The 8,955-nt window shown below is 36.8% G+C and overlaps 1 protein-coding gene across 1 annotated transcript in view; it reads right to left on the bottom strand.

The window, feature by feature from the left end:
* Positions 1 to 4,317: 4,317 nt before the first annotated feature.
* ntpcr (nucleoside-triphosphatase, cancer-related) overlaps positions 4,318 to 8,955 on the bottom strand; it is a 32,213-nt gene continuing 27,575 nt past the window's right edge. The window contains exon 7 of the transcript XR_013303897.1: positions 4,318 to 7,096. The gene's annotated coding sequence lies outside the window, so the exon portion shown is untranslated. The remainder of the gene's footprint in view (positions 7,097 to 8,955) is intronic.

The raw sequence follows: 8,955 nt of genomic DNA, 5'->3' as shown, positions 1-8,955 counted from the left end.
CATGTGTGCGTGTGTGTGCATATAGTATATATACACACTTATATAGTGTATATGTATAATGTATAATGCATATATGTATAATTTACAATGCATATATGTATAATGTATAATGCATATATGCATATATGTATATATGTATATAACAAGTATAAACTGCCTTCTCACTATTCCAGTTTAGATTTACTTTAGGTATGGTGGGCACTGCCTCTGAGAGAATGTTAATTGGACTCAACAGGATTAACTTGTTCATTTTTCAGTTTGCTCCACTCAAGGTTCTGCACTGGCTAGAAGAAATTAGAGGGGAAAAAAGTTATCTGTACAAGGATGATGCTGTAATATTTTGGATGGCGTGTAGATTTGAAAAATCTTATCTAAGCAAATCAACACAAGACAAGAACAGATCATGATAAATGCAAAAAGCAGGCAACCGATAACCAAAATGATGAAAAATGGATGAGCATAATGCTAACTCCAAACCTGAATAAAATTATCTTCAAAAATGTAAACAAATCACAAAGCATTTTGTGAAATATCTAAATAAAAAAAAGACTGGTTGCAGGTAGAAAGACTATTACATACTATAAAGAAGTGACCAAAGTCTTTTGGAGAATAAACTGTCTTTCATCAGAAACGATAGAGGGCGCTAAACAATTCCTATTTTTGCATAAATACAGCAGAACAGAAGGATTGCAACTATGAGTGTATAGATGTAGCTTGTAACATAAATCCCCTTTCTTACCTCTTCTTTACTGGGCAAAAACATGTGCAGAAGCTCTTGCTACATCACACATAAAACACTACTGAGCATTCCATGAAAGCTATTCATTAAAAAATGTGCGTGTAGACTACGCCAAACATCAATCATAGAAGTGCCAATATTGGAGTTCAAATTATTCTAGATTTTCCCACTATCTGAGACCCTCAAAGAAGGTTAATAGATGTACAGCTGAGTTTTTTTTCTCCAGATATCGTAGCATTTTCCGTACACTACTCCCATTATGCAGGATTACCTCATACCTTTTCTTTCAAGTCTAATGACTAATTAAATGAACAACCAACTTTTTCAGGATTAGTATTCATGCCTCATTTTTTGCTTGTGGTCAGTGAATTCATCAGCATGAACACAAAGTAACACTATTTGCCTTCAACGTGGATTTTAAATCATTACATGATCTGAAGACATTTAGACTTTATAAAGTATTGTATTACAAAGGGTTGGGTAGAGGTTTATCAACCTCGTTTCAAAGTTTCAAGCTGTTGTGAAAGTAGAGACTTGTCCAAGGATTATGGCACTGAGAAAACATTACAGCTGCCATGGATTTACCAGCATCACAACTAGATTTGATCCTTTTTAAAGGTGCTTTAATGGATTTGTTGTGTGAAGGCATTTTGTCCATATGCCAGCTGCATGTCATGCACAATGGCCAGATTGTGCACAGTGACAGCTGCCAAAAGCTGCTACTTTGAACTCTAATAGATCATTACAGATGGGCGAAAAAGGTGGAAAGCCATAAAAAAACCAAGGTGAATTAGAGTAAATCTGCATAACTAAAGCATCATCTCAATTGTGACTACTAAAATACACACAAATCTGCCTACACAGCAGGATACTGGCACTTTCTCACACTGTTGAGATTACACAATGGCAGTTAGATGATGTTATTGCCTGGAAGAACTACCCAACAATTGGGGATGGAATTCATTTTAATTGAATATTGCTCTTCCAACTCGTAATTTTTGCAATAAAAGTTGCAAAATAGCCACAAAGAGAAAAGAAAAAGAAAACTTCAATCTCCAAGTGAATCATTTGATGCATGTCTTATGATTCTGTGGTAGGCGTCTAAATTTAACTGGGTTAAGCTGCAGCACACACGTGAGTCTGAGTAGACCAAGTGGTGAACAATATCTCAGTGTCCTGAGAATATCTTTTTTTAAAGTTTAAAAACCTTGGCCTCTCATCACACCTGTCAGCATTTGCCCGGATTGCGTCATCCATTTTACCCTGCTGTGCCGCTCTATGACACATTTGCGTAGTGGTGTGTTTCACAACATTATATGCAGCACATGTGGTGCCTGTCTGTTGTTGGGCCTGCCGCTCTGAACAGGAGTTGTCCAACTGCACGAGAACTCTGCGTCAACAACAACTGCTAAAACCAACTGCTGTTAGGTATTTTGTGGATAGCAACCATGATGGAAGACCTTTGCAATGCTCTGCGGCAGTGTAAAATAGAGCATGTAGCCGGTTTTTCCACACTCCGTCACATTAAATCCATTTGCCATGATAATATTCACTTGAACTAAGACATAATTCTTAATGTACAGCAGAGTGGGCACACTATTTCACTTGATTGACGTATCTTCACGTTATACAACGTTACTGAATCTCTCCTGAGATGATTCTCCTACGTCTAGGTTTACCATTGCATAATCCCCCAAAAAGGTAAGCAGAGTCACGTTTGTATGGGTCAGGAGCGTGATCTGTTTATACGATCACACTAAAGGATATGGAGCTCCATAATGTGAGTGTGCAGACATATTCCCAGGATGTTAAATGCTCTGATTTGACTTCCGCAATAGCTGGATAAAGTCAACAGCTACAAGCCATCCAGGATGATGTCATAGAACATGATCTAATTCTGTGGCCAGATGATTGAATCATGCGTTTTCCTTTAATTCGTGGCTTATTTAATGAACGCAGCTCTTTGTGACTTCTTTAAGACGAAGATTGGTACTTGCATTTTCTTACTTATGATTCACTTAATCAGTACAGAATAATAGAAACGAGTATTTTGCAGCAGCATTTTTATTGACCAGACTGCATGTCTGTCCAATTACCAATAAAGCAACAAGCCATGCTTTATAAGGAATTTCTTTCAGAAGGAAATGGATTCAACAAAAATCCTTAACAAATGAGTAATTCCATGTATAATGATTTCCATACTGCTCATAAAAGTTGGAGTCAGATGGGGTGAAAGCAACTCAAATATATAAATATCATATTGCATATGTCCACGGTGACTGATACTTTAGTTTAATGCAGACAAAACCCCATCAGTGTATGAATACAATATATTTATGTATATGTGTATGTGTATGTATATATATATATATGTGTGTGTGTATATATATATATATGTATATATGTGTATGTGTGTGTATATATATATATATATATATATATATATATATATATATATATATATATATATATATATATATATATATATATATATATACATACACACATGTATTTGTGACATACCATTGTATGGCATTCAAATGCACCGCTGTGGTGAACATAGACTTAATAAACACAGTCGATTTACTATTAACCATACAAATGCAGCTCTGTGGTTTGTCATCTTTGTAGCTTATTCAGAGTGCCTTTAATACACATAACTGGGAGTAGTTGTTTAATGTATGTGGTGCATTTGTGGCTCTCCCACTAACCACCATGAAGCGAAAAAAAATTGTTGCAAGTTTGAATGAGCAAACGAAGTACTTTTAAGGCACATAAAACATGATGCCAGCATTAGTAGAATACTATATAGTTCTTTCAACTATTTATGCTTACTTTCAGACTGACACCTTTTTTCCTTGTAGTAATCTTTTTTTTTTTTTACATGTCCCTATTTTTCAAGGTCCATTTAAATTTTACAGCTGTAATATACTTTATAGTGTATGTGTGAAGCTCTTTGTGTACTAGCGCACGAGACTCAGCAGAGTCTCTCAGATTGACTGCAACACAGGAGAGACAACTGGTAGCATTTTCTCCTGATTGATTTTAATTATGTGGCTTACTTTGTATTTCTGCCGTAAGGCAGCCGCGCCTCACCCTCCCTCCCCCAAAACAGTTGGGACATTGCTCCATGATTACACGACAACTGTTTAAATGCCAATTGTTATTCCAGGCATGTGCGTTCTAATGACACGTGAGTTTACACTACACTTATGACTATATTTGCATCACACTGTACGCTAATTTCCAGTGTATATATAAAATTTCATATATAACTTTACATACTTTTGCACATACAGTGTCTAAATCAGGGGTGTCAGACGCGGTTGGTTCGCGGGCCGCGTTAACGTCAACTCGATTTCATATGGGCCGGACCATTTTAGATATAATATTTAGTTTTTTTAATAAATGGATTAAAAGAACTGGATTAAAAGCCCTGAATATTGAGTTTTTTTATAGATGTAAAACAATGTTTATTTTAGCTTTTTTTTTTTTAAATATTTTTAGATTTTACAAAATGATTTTTGAACTAAAAACACAGAAAAAATGGATTAAAAAAATACAATTATTGATTTAAAAGGGGGAAATCAGGAAATTTAATATACATATATACTATTCATTTTAATTTGATCCTAAAACAGAAAGTCGGCACTCATGATTTACTTTCCCGGGCCACACAAAATAATGCGGTGGGCCAGATTTGGCCCCCGGACCGCCACTTTGACACGTGTGGTCTAAATAGTTCTCCAACCAGAGTACCTGAAAATATGCTGATAAAATCTGAATTAGAGTATTTGATAATGAATATTAATAAATACATATTAATTAAATATAATAAATCTGAAATACATAAATAAGTGTAACTCAAGAATGGTTTAAAAGTAGGAAACAAATACCAATTTAGTTGTTATGAGAAAGTTGATTCTCAAAATTAGGTGACTCGGATTTAAACTCAGGTGTAGAAATATGTATTGGGACAACTTTACTACAAGGTCTTCGCAAGTATTGCAATAAATCGCATCACAGTTATTCCTGAGTTTCATTGCATTTTTGTCTGGCATTTGTCCATTGACAAGCATGTATCGCTCAGCCAGTTGTCAACGATGAGCTCATCCATTCCTCTAATGGGAGGTGACACGAGTGAGATGAACAATAATAAAGGCCCACTCTCAGGTGGGTCCAAGCTCTTATGTAATTAATGCCCCAGAGGCCACTTTGTAATTTAAAACACTACTTGCCTGTTTTAAACTAAACCCATACAATGATAGTTTTGTTCTGTAATGAGATGAAAAATGTTAACCATTTTTGCTTTTATAAGGGTGTGTTAATTATTCGTTTGTGAATTTATCTATTTACTCCTACACAGAATCTGACAAAGAAGACATACCTCACCTAAAACTTTGCAAATTAAGACGGGATGCTTACTCCTGCAGGAAGCAAATCCGAATGAAGTGTATTTTTGCACAGATGTCATGATGACAGAACAACTCCATCAAATGTGAAAAAATGTATAAATGTTTGGCAATGAAAGCATTTATCTTCAGCACTTTGTTGCTTGTTTCTGTATGTTTTATCTTTGCATTAAAAATCCTCAATCCTCAGCAAATGATGGTGACTCAGATGTGAAGTAATACGCTCCAGGCAGACTGCAGCTCCAGATTAGAGCATGTTCTTGTGATTAATACATCACACAACTGCGGGTCAACACAGTTTCCACAATAAGGCTTGAAAACCGACAACCTACCGCTGCAATGATATCACAGGTTAAAGGTTAAGCCTCTCTCTCAAGGTGATTGATACCTTTTGAGAAGTAAAAATAAGACACAGCCGTCTTCTGTTTTTCAGCCTTTAATATGACAAGATTGCTTCCTGCTGCTGTAGCACCGTCACCAAGGCAACCACTACGGTGTGACCTCATCCTACCAACCTAACTGCCACTTGAAGATTACTTGGAACTCAAGCCAGTGAAAAGTATGTGCACGCCCTAGTTTTGAACACTGATATGCAACATGATAAATGATATTCTTGGGCAAAAAAAAATAAAAATAAAAAGCTACTGTCTGAAGTTAACTCCAATTTAGTCTATGTTCACAATGCAGGTTAATTCCAATGACTTTGCCAATAAGGCAGCATCGGTTCAGTATGAATATGCCCTGTGATTAATGGCAACCTGCCCAGGGTGTAGTCTGCCTTCAACCCAAAGTCAACTTGAATAGGCTCCAGATCCTCTGAACAGGATAAGTAGCATAGGAAATGAATGGATGTTGGAGAGCTACAGGATCAGTTTGTATAAAATATTTATCCACAATGGATTGCGTCTTAACTCAAGGTCTTTTCTTTTTAAACAATGACTCAATAGAAAAGATCCGATGGTGAAATATTGCAATTGTCTCTGCTTGCCTTTCCCTGCGATGTGTGGATACTGTCAGTCTTGCTTTTTAAACGGGGAAAAACTTGGCATCTGATTGCAACTGATGTCATTCATCCTTCACCTGAGTCTTGTGTAATAAGATCCAACATGTTCTTTGGAAATGTAAATCAAAACTCTAATGAGAGCGCCAGTATCGAAATGTTTAATTTAATTGAGAAGCACCAGTGTAAGTGAATGCGACCTGATAAGCACACAATCAAATTAGGTCAAATATAGCCACAAGCATGCATAAAAGGAGACTAATGAAATTATCATTTTTTTAAACGATGGTGAAAAAGACAGTTTTTTTGCTGATATGTTTTTAGGCAATACATAAAAGTAGAACGTTGAGGCAGGGAAGTAATAAAGCTATTCATGTTGTAAAAATGTGTAGCCTTTGTAATGACTTTTTGCCCTTCTTTTTTTAATGAACTACATCTGTCATGTTAGTTCCTAAAAACGCATAATATTTCATAGTAATGTCTGGGCTGAATTACGACCGCCTACAGGCGACCTGTAGCAAAGGTCATTGTCAAGATGCTGTTTCAGATCTGTGAGCTAAGAATTAAGGAATTTTGAGCTATTTAGACAAACTGATAAGCATAAGAACAAACGTATGACTTCATATTTCAGATTAGATGCACTGTTGTGCTCCTATGTCGGACCACAATACTTTCACTTTTGTAGTAATAATAATGAACACAAATATCCAGTCAGAATCTGAAGGTTAACTTTCCTATCTGTAATAAAAGTTTACCAGAAGGGCGATCATGCCTTTGCAAAACAGTAAGCAGGTAGAAAAGTACATACCCCCTCTATCGCAGCATCACATGTTCCCTTAGCCATTGCTCTTTTTCATGCGGGTAGTCGTGGTGACATCACCCCCGGACATGTCTTCCAAGTCGCACTTAGTGGCTCGGGGAAAATGGTAGAAAATCTCACAAGGCCTGTGGTGAAAACAAAGAATGCATCAGGATTTTATTATCAACTTGGGCGGCAGTGATATCAGCCTTCAGATGAGAAGCACAGATGCTGTTAGTGAAAGCTTCAAAGTCCATCATGACGAAGAGATGGCATCTATACAGAAGTTTCAGACCGGGGCATAGTTTAAATTATTATTCATGAATTTGGGCTGCAGGGGTCTAAACAGGAATGAGATTGGCGTGGAGGGAGGATTTCCAGAGTAAACAACATAAGGAAGGTGTTACAGTAGCCTAATCTGAATTGGTTGGGAGAGATAGCCCACCTGGTTCAAATCTTATCTGACAGTTTCTCTGCAAGCAAACAACTTTCCATCCTCTAAATATTTACAGGCTCGAGTACAAGGCATTCGGTGCAATAAAATAAGGAAATGTCATGACGTTTACACAAAGCACTTAAAGCAGATTTGCCTGAAGGTTATTACATGAAAAATGTGCTTACCAAGTGACAAACGCTAACTCAGTAGTATTTGCAACCGGCCCCACACAAGTTTTGGAAGCTGCCCAGTATATACATTACACCAGTGCATTATTAAATTTAACGGTATGGAAGTAGGCGGGTGTCACATTGAAGTAGAATCCTGGGACTTTCCAAGCAAAACAACTAAAAGATAATAATCAGTTGAAAATGTAGAATAAATATGACTGTCATCATAATAATGATCAAATATAACATAATGGTGTAGAATTTTTATAATGAAAATGACTGAACTGTCTTCTTTTTTTTACTGAACTATCTTAATTTTAGATTTCCTTAGCCTCACAACTTAATGTAATCACAAACCTTCTCAATGCCATTTTACTGATCTGTTTTCTTGGGATGTTTGGTTGCCCTTGGAAATGAAAGGCTATTTCTTGTGTTTCCCACATGCCACACCTGCCCCCTTTAGGAGATTAAAATCTCAGATTTTAATCTGTTTCCTGAAAGAACTTCACAGGAAAACCAGATCTCTACCACATGAGTTCATCGCATGAGTTAACATGTTGACTCCAGTGCAGTCATGTATGCCTTGTTGACTGACTGCTGTAATCCTTGGTATACTATTCAGTGTTATACGAGTTCAATGAAAAAAAAATCAGATTTTAGATCATATTTTGGGGTGACGTAGTGTATTTTGGCTTCGCAAATGAATTCATTCTGGTCAAGATGAGCCGATTTTGGATGGCGGTTCCATTTGAACGCACTGTAAACGTGCCCTAATTTATAGGTGGGATAGAGGCCAGTACTGTATCTGGCCATTAATCACCAACAGTTGCATGGAGCTTCTTCCATCATCAAAATGCAACATTTTTGTGGGGCTAAAACAAAAAAGATTAGTAGATTGAGTCTCGCAATGTTTTTCAGAAAAGGCAACCACTGTGTCACTGCGAGTTGGTACTGTTACTTTAGTTCTTCTGACTGTCACAAGAAAATATTACAAGTAATTAGCTTAATAGCAATGATGCAGTTCTATTTTGGCCACATTGTGATATTGCCTAAATCCTATTGCATTTGTACCCAAGCTATCAGAACACGTTGACAGTCCACAGTTAAATATTTTCTGAATGATAACACCTAAAATAGTGAGAGGTTAAGCTCCCAACCAGGTGTTGTTTTTAAGTCAGATGAGTGAAGAGCGAGAATTCCATTTTTGGGAAAGTTTTTATCAGCATCAAGAATGTCTCCTTTCCGCCCTGAAAATATTTTTTTCTGCTCTCTGACCTCCTCATTAATACCCCTGCTGCTTTGACAAAAGCACGCCACCACTAACATTCCAATCACTCACTTCGACATATGCGCTGCCATCAAGGAGTGGTAGTTGGGGGGGTCAGCATCTGTTTTGATT

This window comes from Stigmatopora argus, chromosome 11 (assembly GCF_051989625.1).
Source record: "Stigmatopora argus isolate UIUO_Sarg chromosome 11, RoL_Sarg_1.0, whole genome shotgun sequence".
NCBI classification, from domain to species: Eukaryota; Metazoa; Chordata; class Actinopteri; order Syngnathiformes; family Syngnathidae; genus Stigmatopora; species Stigmatopora argus.
Note: the sequence above shows the minus strand (reverse complement) of the source record. Positions and strands in the feature narration are given on the sequence as shown.